The following is a 22,498-nucleotide window of genomic DNA, read 5'->3' as shown; positions in this document are numbered from 1 at the left end:
AGGCGACCATAGGGGGAGGCATACTCATAATAGCTCCTAGGACTAGGGTAGAGGTTTTTAAGTTGAAGGAGTTCAAGGGAACATGATCTACAAAACACATAGACAACTCGTTATGGGGCATGGAGTAGTATTTTCAAGCATTAGGCATCGAGAAGGATGTTGCTAAGGTAAATATTGCCTCTATGTATCTTACAAACATTGCACTTCTATGGTGGCATTGCAGGCCCAAGAAGGTTAGGCATGGAGGTGCTGCCATTGGAACATTAGAAGAGTTCTAAAAGGAGTTTAGGTAGCATCTTTACCCAAGATACGCTATAAACGAGGCATATATGAAGCTACGATAGTTCACCCAACATAGAGAGGTGCGAGACTATGTTCTAGAGTTCTAAAAACTCATGCTCCAAATTCCCAACTTGGGGAGGATGAGGCCTTTTTTGCATTTATGGATGGGCTTAAGCCATGGGCTAAGCAAGAGCTAAAGAGGATGCATGTCCAGGACCTCACTCGAGCCATGACCATCACCAAATCCTTAGTGGAATTTAAGAAAGGGTACAATTTTGAGTCTTTCAAGCTCAAAGACAAGGGTAAAGGTAGGGGATACAAGGACAAGAGTAGCAATGGTAAGACACCTATGCACAATTGGAAATCCTTCAAAGAGGGACACAAGAAGAAGGACAAACAATCAGTGACCAAAGATGGACCCATGACCTATTTCTATGTGATAGTCAACACTAAGCCAAGGATTATCCTAATAAAGCCAAGCTCATGGCCATCATCAAGGGCTATAAAGAGCAATCAGAGAAGGAGGGACTAAAGCTTGGTTTGATTATGCTAAGTTCTATATTAGCAAAGAACGGGCATAAGAGAAAGGGGCTCATATTCGACAAAATCTCAATTGTAGGCAAGTGCTTGAATGCCTTAGTGGACACAAGTACATTTAATCTCTTCACGTTCGAAAGAGGGGCTAAGAGACTAGGCTCAAGGTCAAGAAGGGGCGGGATGGATTAAGATCATGAACTCTAAAGAGGTTTAGATCATGGGCATGGCACAAGGAGTCGAGCTATAACTTGAAGCATGGAAAAGTAAGGAATCCATTAAGGTAATCCCTCTCAATGACTATGACTTTGTTATCGATTTAGATTTTCTTTAAAGGATCAATAAACTCATTGTTCTCTTCACCAATTGCATTTGTATCTTAGATGATTTGCATTTTAGACCATTGGTGCCAATGCATTGTCTTAATGAAACAAAAGCAAGGGACTGAAACCCAGGCACTATTCATAATCTAGCTCGCCAAGGGCGTGTGAAAGGAGGAGCCACCTTTTTAATGGCCCCAAAGGAGGATGAGCCTTAAGAACTGAAGGACAACACTCCTTTAGAGGTGTTGGAGTCCTTCAAGGTTGTCATGCCCATAGAATCATATAAAAGACTAACTCTCAAAAGAGAGGTAGACCACAAGATTGAACTAGTGCCTAATGCCAAGCCACTAGCCTAAGCTCTGTATAAGATGCCACCCCCAGAGTTGGAGGAGCTAAGGAGATAGCTCAAGGAGCTTCTAGATGCAAGGTTCATCAAGCTTTCTAAAGCTCCATATGGTGCACCAGTCTTGTTTCAATTGAACCATAATGGATTTTTATAGATGTGCATTAACTATTAGGCTTTAAACAAGCTTATGGTAAAGAGCAAGTATCTGATTCCCCTTATTATCGACTTGTTCAACCAGCTTAGAGTAATACGATGGTTCATCAAGCTGGATCTAATATTGGGATACTATCAAGTGAGGATAGTTGAAGGTGATGAACTAAAGACAGCGTGTGTGACTAGCTATGGGGCGTACTAGTTCCTAGTAATGCCTTTTGATTTGACAAATGCACTGTGACATTATGCACACTAATGAACAACATACTACAACTGTTTCTTAACCAATTTGTTGTTATGTACCTTGATGATATTGTTATCTATAGTCAATCATTTAAGAAACATGTGGATCACTTACGGTAAGTGTTCCAAATACTAAGCAAAAATGAACTATACGTAAAGAAGGAGAAATATTCATTTGCTTAGCAGAAGGTCTCATTCTTAGGCCATGTTGTAGGGAATGGCCAAATCCAGATAAATGGTGACAAAGTCCATGCAATCCAAAAATGGGAACAACCAACCAAGGTCATAGAGTTAAGGTTATTCCTAGGTCTAGCAAACTACTATTAACGCTTCATAAAAGGGTATTCAATCATTTGTCACAGCACATGCTTTGACCACCATTGGCACATACTAGCCCTAGTGTGGGTAGTTACCTTTAACACCATCGACATATGCTAGGCTATGTATCATGTACGAGTATCCTGGGCTTAGGTCACGTACCATACATACCACAACAGGGTAATAGGTGGGCTTAGGCACATCTTCATATTTCTGCCAAGCTAATTCCATTTTTATGGCTTTAAATTCATATAAATGCTCACCAGTGCTTGTATTTGAGCTTGGCTCAACTTTACTGAACATGAACACCATGCCCATATCACTATTCTTGCTAGCTCCCCATGACCTGGGCCTTTAGTAGGCCTCATGACCTTTTCCCCTGGCTATCAAACCTTATCCTGCTAGAGCTAGAACTGCTCTTTGACTTAAAGAGAACCCTTGGGTCTGGAATAGCTTATGGACTATGACACATGCACATGTCTTGACCACCATTGGGACACGTTGGCCCTTGGTCTTGGCACATACTTCATCCACCATCAGCACATACTTACCCTTTGTGTGGGCAGTTTACTCAAACATCATTGGCAAATGCTAGGCCACACACCATGTATAAGTATCCTAGGCTCAGACTGTACACCATTGCACCATGATTAGGCAATAGGTGGGTTCTAGCACATTATATTTGTGCTATGCCAATGCAATTTTTATGGCTTGTAAATTTATGTAAGCACTCACTAACACCCATACCTGGGCTTGGTTCCCTTGGCTATTGAACCCTGTCCTGCTAGAACTAGAATTGCTAATTAACTAAGGGAAAACCTCTAGGCCTGGACCAACTTACAAACTGTGACACATCCACATGCCTCAACCATTGTTGGCACCTAATGACCCTTGGCGCATGCACATGCCTTAACCACTATCGATAAATGTTGGCCTTTAGTGTAGGTTGTTACCTCTAACACCATCGTCAGATGCTGACACTTGGTATGGCATGTGTACCATGACCCTTCCACCAATTTTTTATCCCTCCTAAGGCACTTGTCTGCCCCTCGAGCACCATCAACACCCAATGATGCTCAGTGTATATGTTATAAGCTTCAGTCTTAAGCTAAAATCTATGTGGCCTTAGATAGGGAATTGACTCTATGTGCCTAAGTTAGCCTACGAAACTTAAGTGCTTAGCATAATTCTAGCTTGTCAGAGATTGTGCTTAGCATAATTCCAGAAGCCCCAAAATTTTATCCTTCTAAGACTATGTTTAGGTGTGCTTGCACTTGGGTCAGACCATGTGCCCATACCTTGATCATCAAGGCCATTGCTTGGGTCCTACTATGTGCCTGTGCATTATTCATAAGAACTTACACTAGGGCCTTGCTTAATTTTACTAAACCTGAAAACTGTGCCTGAGCCTCTGGAGTCTTAATCATTACCTATACCATTGTTCTGTGCTAATTCCTCATGATGTCAGCCTTCAGTAAGCCTCAATGCTTGGTCTCTCTAGTTGTCAGATCCTATCATGCTAGAACTGGAACTACTCCTTAACTCATAAAGAACTCTTAGGCCAATAGCAACTTGTAGGTCGTGATACATGCACATGCCTTAACCAGCATTGGCACTGAATGACCCTCGATGCATACACATACCTCGACCACCATCAAGACTTACTAGCCCTTTGTCTTGGCATATACTTCGATAACCATCAATACATGCTAGCCTTTTTATATAGGTAGTTCCCTTAAACAGCATCAGCACGTGCTAGATCACGCATCATGCACATGTAACTTGAGCTTGGGCTTAGGCTTAGGCTGTGCACCATACGTATCATGACCTGGTAGTAGGTGGGTTTAGGCATGTCTTAATATTTTTGCCATGCCAATGCCATTTTTATGGCTTGTAAATTCATATAATGGTCCCCTAAGCCTTCATATGAAGTTTTATGGTAAGATGACACATTTTCTATTTTTCATAATTTTTAGAATTTTTCATCATTCAACATTTTTTGAAATTTTTTTAGAAGAAGTTTCAGCTCCAAATTTGGTGTATGAGATCCTTGTATTTTCTTTAGCATCCAAAAAAAATTTAGCTAAAAAATCAAAGTGTAGAAGATTTTATGGCCATTTGAAAAAGCGTACCTATTTTGAACACTCGAATGGCTGCTGTCTACGAACCTATAAAAGCTCTTATACTCATTAAAAAGGTGTGAGTTTCAAGGTTCTTTAGGAGATAGGGGGCCAATACAAAGGCTAAGGACTAGCACCCATCACACATCATGTATGCACACCCCTAAGCCCCTACCCCTAATCATTAGATCTTTAATGCTATTGATCAGGTTCTATTGTGATGCTTTGACGATGGTACTTTAGACAAAAATGTAGCACCAGCACATGCCCGAGCCCAACATGTGCACTGTGGCTTAGAATCAATCTTCAGCCAAGGTCTTGACCATTAACGGCACATGCTAGCACATGGTGTAGGCACATACCTCGATTATCATCAACACAAGCTAGCCTTTGGTATAGGAACATACCTCGATTATCATCAACACAAGCTAGCCTTTAGTATAGGCACTTGCTTCAACCACCATTGGCATATGCTGGCCCTTGGTATGGTAGATGCCTCGATCAGCATCGATAAAAAATGGCCCTTCATGTGGTAGTTGCCTTGAACATCATTGGCACATACTGGCCCTTGGTGTGAGCAGTTGCCTTGAACACCATTGGCATATACTATGCCTTGGTGCAAGTACATACCTTGGCCACCATCGGCACCTATGGACCCATTGTGTAAGATTTGCTTGTTTGAAAAAAGTATCCCCATGGAGGGACTAGGTGTGTCCAATGGGCCTATCATTGTGTACATCCATGGGAACATCCCTAGAGCAAAATCTAGGTTGTGCATGCCTTCTAGCCATGCTATTTGGTGACTAGTTGCTATAGTGAACCACAAGCACCCATCACCTCAACCAGTTGGCATGTATGTGGAAAAAGGGCCTGACTATGTTGATTTCAAGTTTTTGCCTACGGTTGATGCTAATCTCAAGTCTATGCCTATGATTGATGCTACCCCAAACTATAAACTAAGTCTCTAAATCAAGTAACTATTTTTCGAAGTGGTGCAAGTGAAAGCTGAGGTCGTGGGCTAGGTCTAGCCAAGTCTCTGGAGTATTTGGAAGTTTCATGATCCCTTCTCATAGACCACAAAAATGCCTTGGCTTGGCCAAGCCCTTGTATATGCCATAGGCTGGGTGGAAAACTACCATCCATAGGCCTAAATTAGCCTTTTCCCTAACTTTTTGTCGATCATTTTTACCATGCACTCCATTAGCTCCCTAAGAGCTTAAGAGAAAGCTAGAACTGAGGGTTAAAGCATTTGTAACCTTTATTTACATGATACTATATACAATTGCTTAATGCCTAAGTCTATGACATGGTTCTTCTTATTTGTGTAACTTCTAACTTGTTGAAAAATGAGGGGAATGGACTTTATTTATACTGGAGGCTCCTTAACTCATATGACCTTTATTGATCCAAGTGTGTTGCCCTTATAGACCTTCTAGACCCTTTCATGATCCTTAAACACTTCCTAGGTCAACTAAGGCCTTTACAAAATCTAGCTTATTTTACACTCCCCGCTAAGCCTCGAGTCTAGAAGTGTCCGAGTACTCTCACTTAGTGCCTGTACATAGTAGGTTCTAAAACCTTCCCTGTCTAGTCCCTGCTCCACATACAGCTAAGGCCTTTCAGAGCCTTCCTTATTTAGGTGCTATAGTACCTGTTACTATTCTTGCCTTAATCTCTTTTGGAACCTTAGGTAACCATGCACGTGGCTAGCCTTTAGGCTTATCTAGACTCTTTTGCACTCATGCACCTAGCTTGTCTCTAGGCTACTCTAGAGCCTTCTGTACCTACTTGTCTGTGCCACTCTTTTAGGTTATTTTAGATCCTTCCAACGAGCAGTCCTCATTCTCGACACTAGGTTGTTCACCTCGTCGTGCTCTTGTACTTTAGCCTAGGCCCTAATCTATACACTTGGGCCTTGTATATGCCTTTAAGACCTTATTCTCGATCCTTCCCAGTCTTTTTCCCATACCAACTCAAATAAGCCATATCTCTTAACCCACTTGGGTTATGACTTGCACATGAACCATGACACATGCAGTCGATGCTGCCCAAGAACACAGGAACAAGTCCCTAAATTAGGTAATGTCCCCATGAGATGCTGACAATAGAGTTTACATGTGTGGTCCTAACCAGACCAAGCATCGATGGTGTCGTGTCATTGTTGTTTATTGCATGGTAGATGTAGTCCCGTAGCCTTTGTTTATGTTTTTCTTATGCCAAGCGATTATGGCATGGCCTCATATGTCATTTCCTTGGCTCTCTTGTTGCGTAATTGAATGGGTGGGTTATAGACTAATGTTGTGGATGTTGCCACTTGTACATAATGGGTATATGAGTGGTGTTATGGTTGTGCATGTTGGCAAACTCCATGATCAATGCATTGAACTATCGACCCATCATCCTCTTCAATCTTTCTTCATGAGGTCATCATACCCTAAAGGTGCAATTAAGATCCTATGCTACATACCTAAATCGATAGAAACTGGATGTCGTGCCATCCTTTATTGGTCTTATGTCTTTTAGGGCTATTGGTCGAACCTCAATCATGCCCCATGTCCTAAGTGTGCCACCCAAACTTCTATGGCCACATTGGTGCATTGGTGTTTGATCATACTCTTAGATGCAGAACATTTTGTAAGCACGGGCTCTAAGCCCTTGTTCATTTAATGCTATGCATTTTATGTGCTTGACATGCACGATGCTTGTGCTCTGTCTTAGCTCTCTTCATCGTTTAGTCGGTGCATTGAGGCCCATGTAGTGCCAACGTCCCAAAGGAATGCTACCTAGTTGATCCTACCAGTAGTCATATGCTTGTCTAAAAGATTAAGCCATACATGTGTAAGTTTAAACTAATTCAAACTATGAAACTGTGAATGGCTTAACAAATTAGTTACAGTTTGTTTGATGGTATCTACTACTCGGATAACCATAGTAATTCTAGAGCTAATACATGCAACAAATCTTGATTTCTGGAAGGGATGCATTTATTAGATAAAAGGTCAATGCAGGCTTTACCTATTGCTCTGATGATTCTTGATAACTTGATGGATCACATACCTTTGTATTGGTGATGGATCATTCAAATTTCTACCCTATCAACTTTCGATGGTAGGATAGTGGCTTACTATGGTGGCAACAAGTAACAGAGAATTAGGGTTTCATTCTAAAGAGGAATCCTGAGAAATGGTAGTAAGTGTGCAAATTACCCAATCCTGACTTGAGAAGGTAGTAACAATAAATAACAATACTAGGCACTATGAGTCTAGTAATTAGAATGAGTGCAGTCTAAAACCCTTAATAAGGATATATTAGAGTTCAAGTCTAATGCTAGCAGTTGTGATAATTCCAACTCCAATAGTGTATATTTATGTTGTTGCAATTAAAAAACTTGTAGTTGAAACTAAGGTTGGATTATCTGGTTTTCCTTATGGTGAGCATTGGTCTACTAATCCCTACTACCAGTGATGTACCTTGGCCTTAACTAGCCAAGTCATTCCTCTAAAGCTATTACTTTGAAAAAATTAGAGTGCTTAAAGCAAGCCTAAGATTGTATACATTAGCATGGGATAACATCATAGGATTTTAGTCCTATTGTGTTAGCCTTTAGGATCAGAGTAATGATTAACAGGGATAGTTAAGGGCATTTATATTTCACAGTAAAAGGTGAAATTCTTGAATTTATGAAAGATGAACAATTACAAAAGCATTTACCAAGGATGTTTTCATTAATCAAGAATGAAAGTTGGAACTCAAAGACAATCAAATATCATCCCAGTCTCAACCATAAACAATGTCAACCAAGGATCGACAATGTTACTTTTAGGAATCCATCAGCATATTATGGGAAATCAAAGTCCTTGGGTTTCGAGGGGAGTATGGTTGCAAGGCTGAAACTTAAAGGATTAACATAAGGGCACCACCAAGAGTAGAGCCTACGGCCTAATTTGACCCAACATGGGGAAACTTACCGGGTCCAGACATAGTAAGGATTGAGAAAATGAGAGCTTTTTCTTGATTCTATAGGTGGTGGTGCATGGCTATTCTTGGTTGGTGAAGCAATTTGTCTAGTTAATTTCATTAACGAATGAGACTTCAGCCTACTAGCTAGCTATGAGGAGGTGATCCTTCATGGCTAGCCTCTTAGAGGGACTACAGTCGCTTAGGATAAGGAAGTTTGAGGCAATAACAAGTTTGTGATGCCCTTAGATGTTCTAGGCTACACACGTGCTACACTAATGTCACTGTCCATAGGAAAAGACCAACCCAAGGGTTCTCATTGAGACAGGGAACAATTCTAAAGCTACCAAAACCAAGTCAATATGTAAGGTAGACTAAGCATAGGGAGCAATAGAGGTCCTAGGGGTAGGACCATGACACAGATGGATGCGTAGGCACTGATATGAGCTCAGGAAGCTTAAGCCCGTGGATTTTGTTTAGTAGCTTTCAGACAGACCTAGGTGTAAGTACAAGTGTATGCCCAAGTGTAGGTAGAACCAAACTAAGCACAAGCCCAAAAAAGGGCCCCACATGGGCACTACTAAAGAAGGAGTCCAAGATAATTCAAACTCCTTTTTATTAGAGTCCATGTAAAATTATAACTTTTTAATGTAATCCTATTGTAATTTCCTATATATATTGGACTTTTTGTAAGCTTAGGATAGGAACTATGTCAACCATTGATTCAAAAGAGCCTTAGCTATAAATAGGAGGTGCCCCCAACCTCATTATACTTTCCATAACTTAAGCAATACAAGTTTACTCTTTCCTATCTCTGTTATTCACTTTAGCTTTCTATTACACAGTTTATGTGTAGCCTTATCTAATAGTAGATTGGGGTAACTAGCCTTGAAGTTTTGAGTGCCCATGCATCTGTCCAGTTAAATGCTTATCTAAGATACCAGCTGAGTCAATTCCTGGGTCCTAGAGCCATACAAGTCAAAGCTTGAGTCTCAGCCCATGATAAGTGGTATTAGGACAGGTTTAGATTTGGTTCAGAGTCAGCAAAAGCTGGTCCAAAGTGATCAATGTTGTGTGCTACTGGAACTAAAGTTAACCTTGAGGGAGGTTTTGAACGTGTTGGTGTAGGCATTCAATTTTGTGGTGTGGGCATTGTAGGTCATTTTTGTGCTTGTGTGCTAGTGATATGCCCCTTAGTGCACAAGATATAGGTGTACAAGAGTGTAGACTAGGTGTTCAATCGATTACTATTATGGTACTATAAAAATGCTAGGCATGGTGTGCAGGTGTATAGACTAGTGCTTGATCAAAAATGCAAGGCGTGTTGAGCCAATGTGCAAATTGGTGCTTGACAATGTGTGTATGTTGGTGTGTTGTGCCAACAGATAGGTGTGCTGGTTCATAGGGACCAAGACTAGATCACTAGAATGTGCAAAAGGTTGATGTAATCTCTTTAGTTTTATAAATTGTTTAGGGTTATGGCATCACTAGGGAAAACTAGACCAAAGGCCAGGGTAAGGGCCTTGATAAGTGCCCACCTATAGACGAAGGAAGAAAGGCTAGATTGAGAGACACGGTAATGTCCCTAGATACCCAATTGCCAAAGTTTGAGGTGACTATTGTTGAATTGAGGTATAGGTTCAAGGATAGGGAAGGATCCTTGAATAAGGTATTAGAGGTGCTCATGCAGTGGAATGAGGCATTGGAGGCCATGCTGTCAACCTTGCAAGAGGAGCTAGCAAGGCTCAGGGTTGATCATACTACATTTTTGACTGCCATAGTTATTGGTGTGGGCATAGGACCTAAAGTGGTAGTGGCTAAGTAGTTTTTAAATGGTCAAAAGCCAAGAGTAAAGACCATGCTACAACAAAGAGGTATGCAGGAGTCAAGTTGCGCCAGTGTTATTGTGGAGTTAAAAACTCAAGTTTAGTGCACCAAGTCTCTAAAGCCTAGGGGAAACAACCAAAATAGGGGAGACACCAGTGTTTGCTCCTTAGGGGAAGAAAAGGCTATGAGAAATCCTAGATTTTGCATGGCCACTACTGCCATCAGTAGGGGCAAGGAGAATAAGCCCTTGAGTTACTTTTTGTGTAAGAATTAGCATAGGGTGAATGAGTGCTCGAGGTGTGCAAGGCCTTCAACCATCAACTATATAAAGGAGTTGTTTGTAGGCAAGAGTAGTAGTGGTGATGAGCACTAAGAGGAGCCCAAAGTGATGCGGCTCGATGCTTTTTGACTCTATTGAAAAGGCAGAACCTCTTTAGGAGATAACAGTGAAGTGGTAATGGAGTGCCACAGCATTAGTCCCAAGGTGCAACCAGATCCCTCTAAAAAAGAGTTTGTAGTAGGCAACTCAAAAAAAGTAAAGGAGACATCAGACATGCAGGCGAAAAGGACTAGTGTAGCACAGGGTTGATGATACTCGAGAGAACAACTAGTAGAGTACTTATTTGGGTATGGGACAAACACTTGGGAAATCTAGTTTGAGGGGAGAAGACAAAACTGATTTGCATAGAGGCATGCAGTTTAGGTGTAGCATCCCTCTAGCAATTAGGGTACTACTTTAATGAGTGGGGGAGAATGTCACAGTCAATAAGAAGGACCAAGCCCAAGGGTTTTCACTGAGATGGGAAGGGTTCACACTGAGATAGGGAGTGGTTCTAAGGTAATCAGGACCAAGTTAGAATGCAAGGGAAACTAGGCTTAGAGGTGTAATAGAGGTCTTGCAGGTAAGATCGTGACCCAGAATAGGTGCATGGATGTCGAAACGAGCTTAGGGAGCTCAAGCTAGGGGATCTAGTTCAACAACTTTCAAATAGACCTAGGCATAAGCACGTGAGTAGGCCTAAGCATAGCAAAACTAAACCATGCATAGGTTTAAAAAGGGGCCCTACATGGATACTGCTGAAAAAGGAGTCCAAGCTAATTCAAACTCCTTTCTGATATAGTTTATGTAAAATTAGAACTCTCCAATGTAATCATATTGTAATGTCTTATATATATTGGACTCTTTGTAAGCCCTAGGATAGGAACTATATTAGCCATTGGTTAAAGGGGGCCTTAGCTATAAATAGGAGAAGCCCCCAACCTTCACTATACACACCACAACTTGAATAATACAAGTTTACTCCTTCCTATCTCTATTGTTCTCTTTAGCATTCCATCAAGCAATTTATGTGTAGCCTTGTCTAGCAGTAGATTAAGATGGTTAGCCCTAGAGTTTCAAGTGTCCATGCATTGATCTAGTTAAAGGCTGCTTTAGGACACCGAATGAGTCAATTCCTGGGTCCTAGAGTTGCACAAGTCAAAGCCTAAGTCTCAACCTGTGACATATAGCCTTGGTTGATAGGCCTAAGTAATATTTGAAATTCCATCGTCATGGTGATAGATCATTTCAATTATTGGTCTTCAACGAGGAATTCCTAGTAGGCGTGAGTCATTAGCTCACACTGACTACATCCTTGCCCCTTGTATACACCGCCCATCACTTCTACTGATTGAATGGTCTGATGAAATGTTTGGATCATGGCAACATGATAGTTCATTGCCCACGATGTCTCGAGAAGTCCACCAAACCTTACATTTAAAGGAAGGAAAAGTCATAACAAGGTTTTTGTATGTGAACTTATGAAAAGATCATTGTTGAAACTTGCTTAATGAATGACAATGCATTAACAAAACACTAAGGGGGCAAAGGTACCTTCGTGCCTCAAGCCCCTTCCTACCTAAGATGTGCATGATGATCGATTCATTTCACTTCCTAAATGGGTGAAACTATTAGTTTCATTGCTTATAGCTGAATAATGAACCCTTGGCGCTAATCACCCTAGGGAACCAGAATGAAAAATAGCACGTGTGCCTTCTTCATCTTGTTCATGGTGCATACATGGACGGCATCATGACTCCTTTTTTCATGAAAAACCAAAACAACTTTTAGCAATGGATATCTCAACTCTCGCATCAATGAAGAATGTACTAAAATGTGATACATGGTGTGAATTATAGAATCCCGTGAACCATTGAGTCTTTGAATGCAAGTTGTGCCACAAGCCATTAGGTCGAGGGCACGCCTACCTAGGTGTCATGCATTGTCTCCCTCTCTAAACACCTGCCCATTAGGCTTTATAGTAGGGGGCTAAAAATCACCCCTCATGATCTCATCGATTGTGGTTGGCCTAAAAATGAGTCTTCGACAATGACAGCATCGTGATCATTGGTGGTAAAGCTCTTGGCATCCTTTGACTCCGGTAATGCATGCTCGTGGTCCATCTAGACCTTATTGGACCCCTCACATCACTTGATTGATGCTAGCATCATGACCTCAGGTCAAGTAGCATTACTTGATGAATTTAAACATATCAATATGCAGAGAAAAAGAAACTTACCAAGATTCCCCTAGTAACAACAAGTGAACTAGAAAGAGCCCAGCTTGAGAATTGGGTGCCCACGGCATTTGAATTGTAGTTTACAGAAGCATCTTCAGTGGTGGACTAGGCCCAAGTCCTTATGAAAGGAGAGTCAGAAAAGCTGAGAGCCTTATTGTGCCTAGACCCTATCACACCATGAGGCACTATCTGCAAGTTGGGTTGTTTGGGTATGTAGCCCCAATAAGGCAGTAAATTCCATCCAAGGCTAAATATGGGCGAGAAACTAAAAAAACAAGTATCATAAGGGAAAAATGAAAAAGGCTTTGAAAAGAGAGTCAAAGAGTTCTTGAAATTATCAAGAAAAAAGTGAAATAGGGGCCAATGATGCATCTTGGTTAAATGTGGAACAACGATAGCCGATCCGTCGATCGGCTAGGGCATAGACCATTATGGGTTATGGCAGTGGCCCGAACCCAAGATTTCAATATGCCTATGGAGACATCGTTACCATGATTATAAAATACAGCACATGCCATCTCGACATGCCTTGACACTCACATGCTCCTAACATAGGCTTGCAGGTTCCTCATTCGACCCATCTTGAAACATGGAGCAAGGAGTCTAACATGTGTGTGAGTCAATAGGGTAGAAAACCTATAAAACACAAGAAAGCTGACTGATGGGATCCCTCACGAGTGAGCTACTGATCGACCTTAATCTTCTGAGAAGGTTTCGAGTGTGAGCATGCCTGTAAAGACCTAAAAGATAAGGAATTATGCTTAAGTGGGACAAAGCCAAAGGAAACTATGGTGGAGGCCCACAATGATACTAGCATGTAAATTATTTATCTAACTTGGGTATAGGGGTGAAAGACTAATCAAAATGTTTAATAGTTGGTTCCCTCTAAAGTTTTCCTTAGGATAGTTGGAGCCCTTAGTGAATTCCATAAGGTAAAGCTAATGATTAGAGGCATCGGGGCCACAACACCCTCGACCTATTCTTAAACTTTAAATAGGTAGGACGCTGTGACTTCATTAAGCCATGCCACAAAATTGAGAGCTCCAAGTGGGCCATTTTTTATAAGTAGAACTGGTGATACAGGATGAACCAGAAGCCAAGTTATGGTCCCAACTTTGCACTAACCTAGAACCCACAAAGTTGTTGGTCGATTAAGATAGAAAAATAGTGGTCATGGAAGTTGAAATTTACTAAAGAGTGTGTAACAACTCACCTACCAAGTTAATTGGCCCTGAAAATGGATGACGCTTAAGCATATGACCTATACTTGACTATCAAGACAAGGGCCAAGCCCTGATGAGTAAGAAGGCACACGGTCATCGTAAAACCAGAGGCATGAGCTCGGGTGGAGTAGCCATCAGTGTAGATCTTGGTGTTAGTAGTAAATATTCAAATGAAAACTTTGAAGGCCAAAGAGAGGAAAGGTTCCACGTGAATGGCACTTGCATATGGGTTAGTTGATCTTAAGAGATAGGGGAAGATAGTCTAATAGTGCATCTAGCACAAGCTTTGAAAGGGAATAAGGTTAAAATTCTTGAACCAAGATACAGCGATTGACGACAATGTTAGAGAATCTAGAGACATTGGTGGGGTCATCGAAAAGAGTTATCTTTTCTATTTCATGGCCTCCCCACCCTAAAAATGACTCAACTGTAGGTAGGGTCCAGTAGCCAGATGAGCAACGTATATTGCTTGGTGTCTGGTGCACCCCTAGCAACCCTTGAAAATTTGAAGCACCAAGTGCCGTCCGTGTCTAATTATACTTATAACCACATCAGGTCTCTAAGGTAAACAACTGTTGGTCAATGGAACAATGTATGCAAGGAAAGTCGACAAAATGGATTCGTAACCTCGAGAAAAGGATTAGCTCTAAGGGCTATGCATAGGGGTCCTATTTCTAAACCTATCAGCTATCAATGCACTATTGAGAAACTCTTATGGCAAGAGCAAGTCACCATGTGTCGGTCAAGAGCCTTCCCTAAAGAATGAATAGTCAACTTTGAACTAGTATGGGCTATGGGAATCTGACTATTTAATTAAAGCAAAACATTATGATAGTCCCTACAAATGCTCACACAATGTGATTTTTGCTTAGTGCTTTGAATGTCAAAGTGAAAAAATTCAACCAAGCGTAGGTAAATGATAGGAGTAACTATGACTCTCTTAAGGTAGCCAAATGCTTGGTCATCTAATTATTGATGTGCATGAAAGGATTAATGAGATTCCCACTATCCCAGTCTATTATCTAGCAAAACTACACCCAAGGGAATAGGTTGGCAGAATCAGCGAGAAAAGAAGACCGAATTGAGCTTGACTCTAGTCTGACTTTGTAAAATGACTTGAGAGGTGTAGGATAAGTGGGGGCACTCAGGTGAAATTGAAATACCACTACTTTTAATGCTACTTTACTTATTCTGTAAATCAAAGGTAGGGCACAACCCCTTCTTTTAAACCCAAAGCCAGCCTCGATCAGTCAATCTAGGTGAAAGACATTATTAAGTGGGGAGTTTGGCTAGGGTGGCACATCTATTAAAAGATAATGCAAGTGTCTTAAGATGAGCTCAATGAGAATAGAAATCTCATGTAGAACAAAAGGGTAAAAGCTCATTTGATTTTAATTTCTAGTACAAATACAAACTATGAAAGCATGGCTTATCGATCCTTTAGACCATCAAAATTTGAAGCTAGAGGTGTTAGAAACCACACGGATAATTGGCTTATGGCAGCTAAGCATTCATAGTGACTTTGCTTCTTAATCTTTCAATGTCAACTTTTTTTATCATTATGAAGCAAAATTCACCAAGTGTTGGATTGTTTTCCAGCCACTGGGAATATGAAAATGGTTTAAACTATAATGAGATTGGTTAGATTTACCTTAATGATTGTAGTGTCATAATAGTAATTCAACCTAGTATGAAAACAATCATTGATTTGCACAATAGGTCATCACACTTGGTTGAAAAGCCAAAGGCACAAAGCTACTATGTACTGGACTATAACAAAATGCCTTCAAGTCAAAATCTAGGCTAGAAGTGATACATGTGCCTATCACCCAAATGTCCCAAATGTTGACCCACAGTAGGGGCCAATGCCCTCAAGGCCATGTGTCATAAGTGCAACCCCCATGTTGAACAAGCCACATGGGCCTCCTTGGAGCTCAATTCCCATCGAGTGGTAGATAGAATCCTTTATAGATGACTTAAATACGTGATGGGATATTGTATGTGGTAGAGTAGCCTTGCTACCACATCCATTGAGATTTAACCCTTTATTGCTTCAATTTGTCCCTTTCCCCACCACACCTATTGAAGTCCTCTTACTTCATTTTTTCACACCGCACCCTTTTAGGGTTAGGGATGAATGGTGTTCTCCATTGCAATATATTCGATCGAGTATTTGTTATAGCCACCAAGTAAACTATAATTAAATGTTTTTGGTAGTTGCTATAATGACAGCCTCACCCTTGGTGTGGGCACTGACCTCAAACTCCATCAGTGTATGCCAGCCTTTGGTGTAGGTTATTGCCTCGAACACCATCAATAGCATATGGCCCTTGGTTAGTGTAGGCAATAGCATCTAATACCATCAACTGATGCTGGCCTATTGTTGCCTCATACACCATTAGTAAATGTTGGCCTTTGGTGTGGGATGTTGCCTCGAACACTATCCTAAATGCTGGCACTTGGTATAGGCACTTACCTCAACCACTAATAGTGCTTTTAGTGCGGGTTGTTGCCTCAAACTCCTCTTAGTAGATGCTAGCACTTGGTGCGGCATGTGTACCGTGAACCTCCTACCTATAGCATTTACCTACCCCTTAATCACCATTAGCACCAAATGATGCTCGATGCATGCATCACATGCTCCAATCTTAAGCCAAACTCCGTGTAACCTTGGATAGGGAATTGACTCTGTTTGCCTAAGTTAGCCTACAAAAGTCAAGTGCTTAACATAATTCCAGCTTGTCAAAAATTATGCTATAGTATTGGGCCTTCTAGAAGCCCACAAACTTGATCCTCCTAGGACTATGTTCAAGTGTACCCATACCTACGTCTAACTATGCACCCACACCTTGATCATCAGTGCCCACAGCTGGGTCTGATTGTGTGCTCGTGCATCACTCACTAGCACCTTCACCTAGGCTTGGCTTAATTCTATTGAACTTGAACACTGTGCCTAAGCCTCTAAAGTCTTGATCACTACCCATACCACTTAAAAAGGCTAGTTCCTAATGACCTAGGCCTCTAGTAGGCCTTAAGGCCTAGCTCCCTAGCTATTGAACCTATCTTGCTAGAATTGGAACTGTTCATTAACTCAGAGAAAACCCTTAGGCCAAGGTCCTCTTATAAACCATGACACATGTGTCATTGGTTAAGACTTAAGCTTTGACTCATAAGGCTCCAGGACCTAGGAATGGACTTATCCAACTTCCCACATTAGCCTTCAACTGAATTGGTGCACAAATGCCTAAGCTACTGCTAGACAAGCCTGCATATAAGGTGTTTAATGGAAAGCTAAAGAGAACAACAAAGATAGGCAAGAGTAAACTTGTATTACTCAAGTTATGGTATGTATAATGAGGGTGGTCATACCTCCTATTTATAGTTAAAACCCTTTTGAATCAAAGGTTAACATTGTTCCTATTCTAATGCTCACAAAAAGTACAATATGTATAGGACACATAATGGGATTACAATGAATCGTTCTAAATTTACATGTCTACACCTACTTTTGCATGCACCAAGGCTTACTCCCACGCTCATGCTGGGTTTATCTAAAAGTTGCTAAATTGGATCCTTTGGCCTGAATTACCTAAGCTTGTTTTAGTGCCTGCACACCCATTCTAGGTCATGGTCCTACACATAGGGCCTTCATTACACCTCTGAACCTAGTTTTCCTTACATTATGACTTGGTCCATGTTGCTTTAGAACCATTTCCTATCTTGATAAGAACCCTTTGAGAGCAGAATGCATGCACAAGCACCAAAACCACCCATGCAAGCTCTTCAGACCAAGGTTAACACTTGTAGATGGGCCTCAAATGGACTAAGCCCCGGTGCAAGTGGACTAGGCCTTAGTGTGGGCACACCAGGCCATAGTAGACCCAACTATCATCAGGCCCAAGTAGACCTAATAGATAGAACTTTCTAGAAGGATTTGGAGGCTCCCATGATAGTATACTTCCCTACACAATTCAAACTCTTGACGTATATCTCATGTAATCTCTTTGTAATCTTGGACATTGTAATAGCCATTGGATTGAGTCAATCCTAGCCATTGATTCATGGGGGCTTCAACTATAAATAGAGGGCTTCCCCACCCTTATTTGGTATACAACAACACTTAAATGAATACAAGTTATAGCATTTCCAAGCTTCTCTTGCTTTCTAGCCTTTTCTAGCTTTATAGTGCCTTTCAATGTTCTTTTGAGTGCTCATTACTTGAAAGTGTTTGCATGCTAACTTAGGCATACGAGAGAGTCCAGCCTAAGGCCACATGGCACATTTGGTTTAAGTCCTAGGCCCATGACACATGCACATGCCTCAAGCACCATCGGGACATGTTGGCCCATGGTCTTAGTGTATGTTTTGACCACCATTAACACATGTAGGCCCTTTGTGCAAGTAGTTCCCTTAGACACCATCAACATATGCTGGGCTAGGCACCATGCACACATGATAAATAGTAGGTGGGCTCAAGCACATCTTCATATTTTTGCCATGCCAATGCTATTTTTATTGCTTGTAAATTTGCGTAAGCACTCACTATTACCCATACCTAGGCCTGGTTCAATTTTGCCAAACATGAACATTGTGTCTGAGCCTCAAGAGTCTTGATCACTACCCATACCACTACTCTATGCTAGTTTCTCATAACTTGGGTCTCTAGTAGGCTTCAATGCCTGGTCCTTTTAGCTATCGGACCCTATCCCACTAGAACTAGAACTACTCCTTAACTCAGAAAGAACCCATAGGCTTGGACCAGCTTACAAACTATGACACATGCATATGCCTTAACCACAATTGATACATCTTGGCCCTTGGTCTTGACATATACTTCGACCACCATCAACACATGTTGTGTCGTACACTATGCGCGAGTATCCTAGGCTCAGGATGTGTGTCATGGGCTTCAACCTAAGACTTAGAATCTGTGCGGCCTTAGGCTTGGAATCACTACCTTTTAGCCTAAGTTAGCCTAGAACACAAGTGTGCTAGCACTAGAATAATGGAAAGGACAGAATGCACAAGTTTGAGAAAAATAGAAGAACAAGAGAATTGTTGGAATATACTCTATATTTCACTGAAGCAAAAGTGTAAGATGATGTATAAATGAGGGTAGGGTGACCCTGTATTTATAGTTGAGGTCTCCAACTGCACTTATGGCTAAATCCTTAGAATCAAAGAATTACAATCAATCTAGGATCACACAGATTACATTAATACATGATTCTGCTTCCAGATTTTTAGGGTCAACTAAATTTTCTAGAAGGCTCCTACTGATCCTATGCATTTCTAGAAGATCTTATTGTACACTTTCTCTCTTGGGCCTTCTTGGATGTGGTACAGGCATCTTGTGAGCTTGGCCTTGGTTGTGCAAGCTGGCCTGTATGCTATGCAGGCGGTTTGGACTTTTTTTCAAGGGCTAGTCTGTAAACCTTCACTAATGCTCCTGGTGCACGACCCTCAACCTCGATTGCTTGAGCCTGTGCACTTGGCACACTTGCACAAAGCATGACATTCTCACCCACTTGATTACGCAATGCCCTCGTTGCATCCTTTGCATCGTACTGCTTCATCTAGTCCCAAAACTACCATAAGTCTTCTGTTGGTTCCTAGCTTGCCTTACTATTTGAAAGTCCCTTCCAACACACCAAGTACTCCTGTCTTGGTTATTTGTTCTTCTGCCTCACTTTTTGGTCAACTATGATGCTGTGGGCCTCTTTCTCATATAAGGCCCTAGCTTTCAATGGTGCATGCTTTGACTCTGCCCATCCTAGATCTCCTTTATCCTTACAAAATTGCTTGAGCATGCTAACTTGGAACATCGAGTGTACCTTTAGATTGGGTGGCATATCTAACTTATAGGCAACCTTGCCTACTCTCTTGACTACTCAAAAAGGTCCTTCATACCTTTGGACTAGGCCTTTGTGCAGCCCCTTATGGCACACAATGGGATGTAGCTTCACCAACACTAAGTATTCTACTTGGAACTGCATGTCCCACCTATTCTGGTCTACCCACTTCTTCAACCTCTTTGCTGCTTTATGTAGATACACTTTGGCCAAGTCAGATTGCTCCTACCAAGCCTTTGCAAACTTGTATACTATTAAATTTCTGCCTTGTATAACCTACAGTAATCAAATCGGGTGTTAGCGGTTACTGACCTGTCATGATCTCGAATGGAATCTAGTTCATTGCTTCGTTCCTTTATAAGTTGGAAGAAAATTGGGTGACATCTAATAACTTTGGCCAGTCCTTTTGCATGGCACTCCCATAGTGCCTGAGGTAGACCTCTAATAGCCTATTCGCATGCTCAGTCTATTCATCAGTCTGCGGATGTATGCTGGTGGAAAAGTTCAAGTCTGATCTCAATAACTTGAATAACTCAGTCTAGAACCTACCTGTGAAATGCTTGTCTCGATCACTAACAATGTTTCTCAGCACTCCCTAGTACTTCACCATGTTCTTCAGGAACAACTAGGCTACTTCTTCGGCTAGGCACTCTTTAGTTGTTGGAATGAAAATCCCATACTTGGAAAACCTGTCCATCACTACCATGATACTTCCAAATCCCTCTGCTTTGGGTAGACTGACTATAAAGTCCAGAGTGATGCTCTCCTATGGTTGCTCTGGCACTGGCAATGGTTCCAAGAGATCACTTGGTTTCTTGAGCTCCACCTTGTCATGTTGAAACACAAGACAATTCTTCGCATAGGCCTCTACATCTTCCTTCATGTACAACTAGTAGTATCAATCCTCTATCAAAGCCAAGGTACGACTCACCCTTGGGTGTCCAACCAACCTTAAATCATGGGACTCATGCATGACTTCCCTACAAAGCATCCCATGCTATGGCACAAACAGCCTACTACCCTTGGTGTACAATAAACCATCCTGCAACCAAAATCGCATAGTCTTACCTTGTTAGGCATACTCCATGAGAGCCTTGGGTGTAGGATCATGCACAAGCCCTTCCTTGATGCATGGCACTAAAGGCCCTTTTGGTTGGCTAATGGTAGTAAGGTTTGCCTTTCTGCTCAGGGCATCAACTAGTAGGTTCACCCACCCTGGCTTATACTTCATCTAGAAATCAAACTCCATAAGAAAATCCTACCACCTCACCTGCTTGGTGGATAGCTTCTTCTATGACTAGAAGTAATTGGTTGCCACATTGTCCATTCTGACCACAAACCTCGACCCCAATTGGTAATGGCCCTAAGTACGTAAGTAGTGCACCATTGTAGTCATCTCTTTCTCTTAGACCATGTACCTACGCTTAGTCTCATTGAGCTTTTTGACTCTCGAATGCAACCGGATGTCCATCCTACATCAACACACCCCCTATTACATAATCTAATGTGTATATATGCACCTCATACTACTTGGCATGGTCTGGCAAGGCCAAGACTGGTTTCTTGATCATAGCATGCTTCAACCGATTAATGGCTTCTTGGCACCCTACACTCCACTACCATGCTTTTTTTTTCTTGAGTAAGTCAATTAATGGCGTGGTTATGGTTGAGTGGCCTTTGATCTGTAGTAGTTGACCAGCCTAAGGAATGACCTCAACTCAGTGACCTTGGTTGTTGGTTCCCACTCCAATATTGCATGCACATTGCCTTCATCCATGCGAATCCTACCACCTTTCCCTATGCGGCCTAAGAACAAGATCTCTTACTGGGCAAATGAGCACTTTTCCTTTTTAACATATAGCTTGTGCACTTATAACACCTCGAACACCTGTCTCAAGTGGTCTACATGCTCTCCCAACTTCTAGCTATAGATCATAATGTCATTTAGATAAACCACAACAAATCGATCAAGGAATGACTGAAGTACCTTGTTCATGAGTGTACAAAAGGTTGCTGGGGCATTAGTGAGTCCAAATGGCATGAACAAGAACTCATATGAGCCATACCGAGTGACACACATTGTCTTGGGCTTATCTCTTTCCACGATCCTGACCTGATTGTAGCCTGATCTCAAATCCAGCTTGGTGAACCACCTTGAACTCCCAAGTTGGTCAAACAATTTCACAATGAGTGGAATAGGATACTTGTTCTTGATGGTCAGCTTGTTCAAAGCTTGATAATCTATACACAACTGCAACAACCCATCATGCTTATGCTGGAATAAAATGAGTGCACCATATGGCACCTTAGATAGCCTGATAAAGCCAGTATCAATCAACTCCTTGAGCTATTTCTTTAACTCCTACAACTCTGGTGGGGACATTCGGTAAGGGGCTCTAGCTAGTGGCTTAGGCTTGGGCACCAGCTTGATCTTATGGTCCACCTTCCTCTTAGGTGGTAGCTTGTTAGGCAGCTTTACGAGCATCACATCACTAAAAGACTCCAGCACCTTTAGCACCTCCAAGAGGGTATTAGACTCATCTTCCCTTGACTCTTCATACTTCAGGGCTACCAAGAAGGTGTCTTTCTCCTTGTTCACTACCTTGGCAAATTGAATGGCTAACACCACCTTAGACCCAATCTTGAACCCTCACCTCGATGGTACAAGGCATTGGCACTATACATCTAGAATGCAAATACAATTGGCAAAAGGCACAAGGAAGGCGTTAATCTAAACAAGGATATCCAACCCAATCACAAAC

General features: G+C 41.6%; 3 pseudogenes; all 3 read left to right on the top strand.

The window, feature by feature from the left end:
* Positions 1 to 7,102: 7,102 nt before the first annotated feature.
* LOC149514905 (18S ribosomal RNA) lies at positions 7,103 to 8,186 on the top strand (annotated as a pseudogene).
* A 4,018-nt stretch (positions 8,187 to 12,204) lies between these two features.
* On the top strand, positions 12,205 to 12,360 carry LOC149514904 (5.8S ribosomal RNA; annotated as a pseudogene).
* A 232-nt stretch (positions 12,361 to 12,592) lies between these two features.
* Positions 12,593 to 15,946, top strand: LOC149514903 (25S ribosomal RNA; annotated as a pseudogene).
* Positions 15,947 to 22,498: the final 6,552 nt, after the last annotated feature.

This window comes from Durio zibethinus, chromosome 15 (genome assembly GCF_047325235.1).
Source record: "Durio zibethinus cultivar Kanyao isolate XHJ-2024 chromosome 15, ASM4732523v1, whole genome shotgun sequence".
In the NCBI taxonomy this organism is placed as follows: Eukaryota; Viridiplantae; Streptophyta; class Magnoliopsida; order Malvales; family Malvaceae; genus Durio; species Durio zibethinus.
This window is presented reverse-complemented; position numbering and strand designations above follow the sequence as displayed.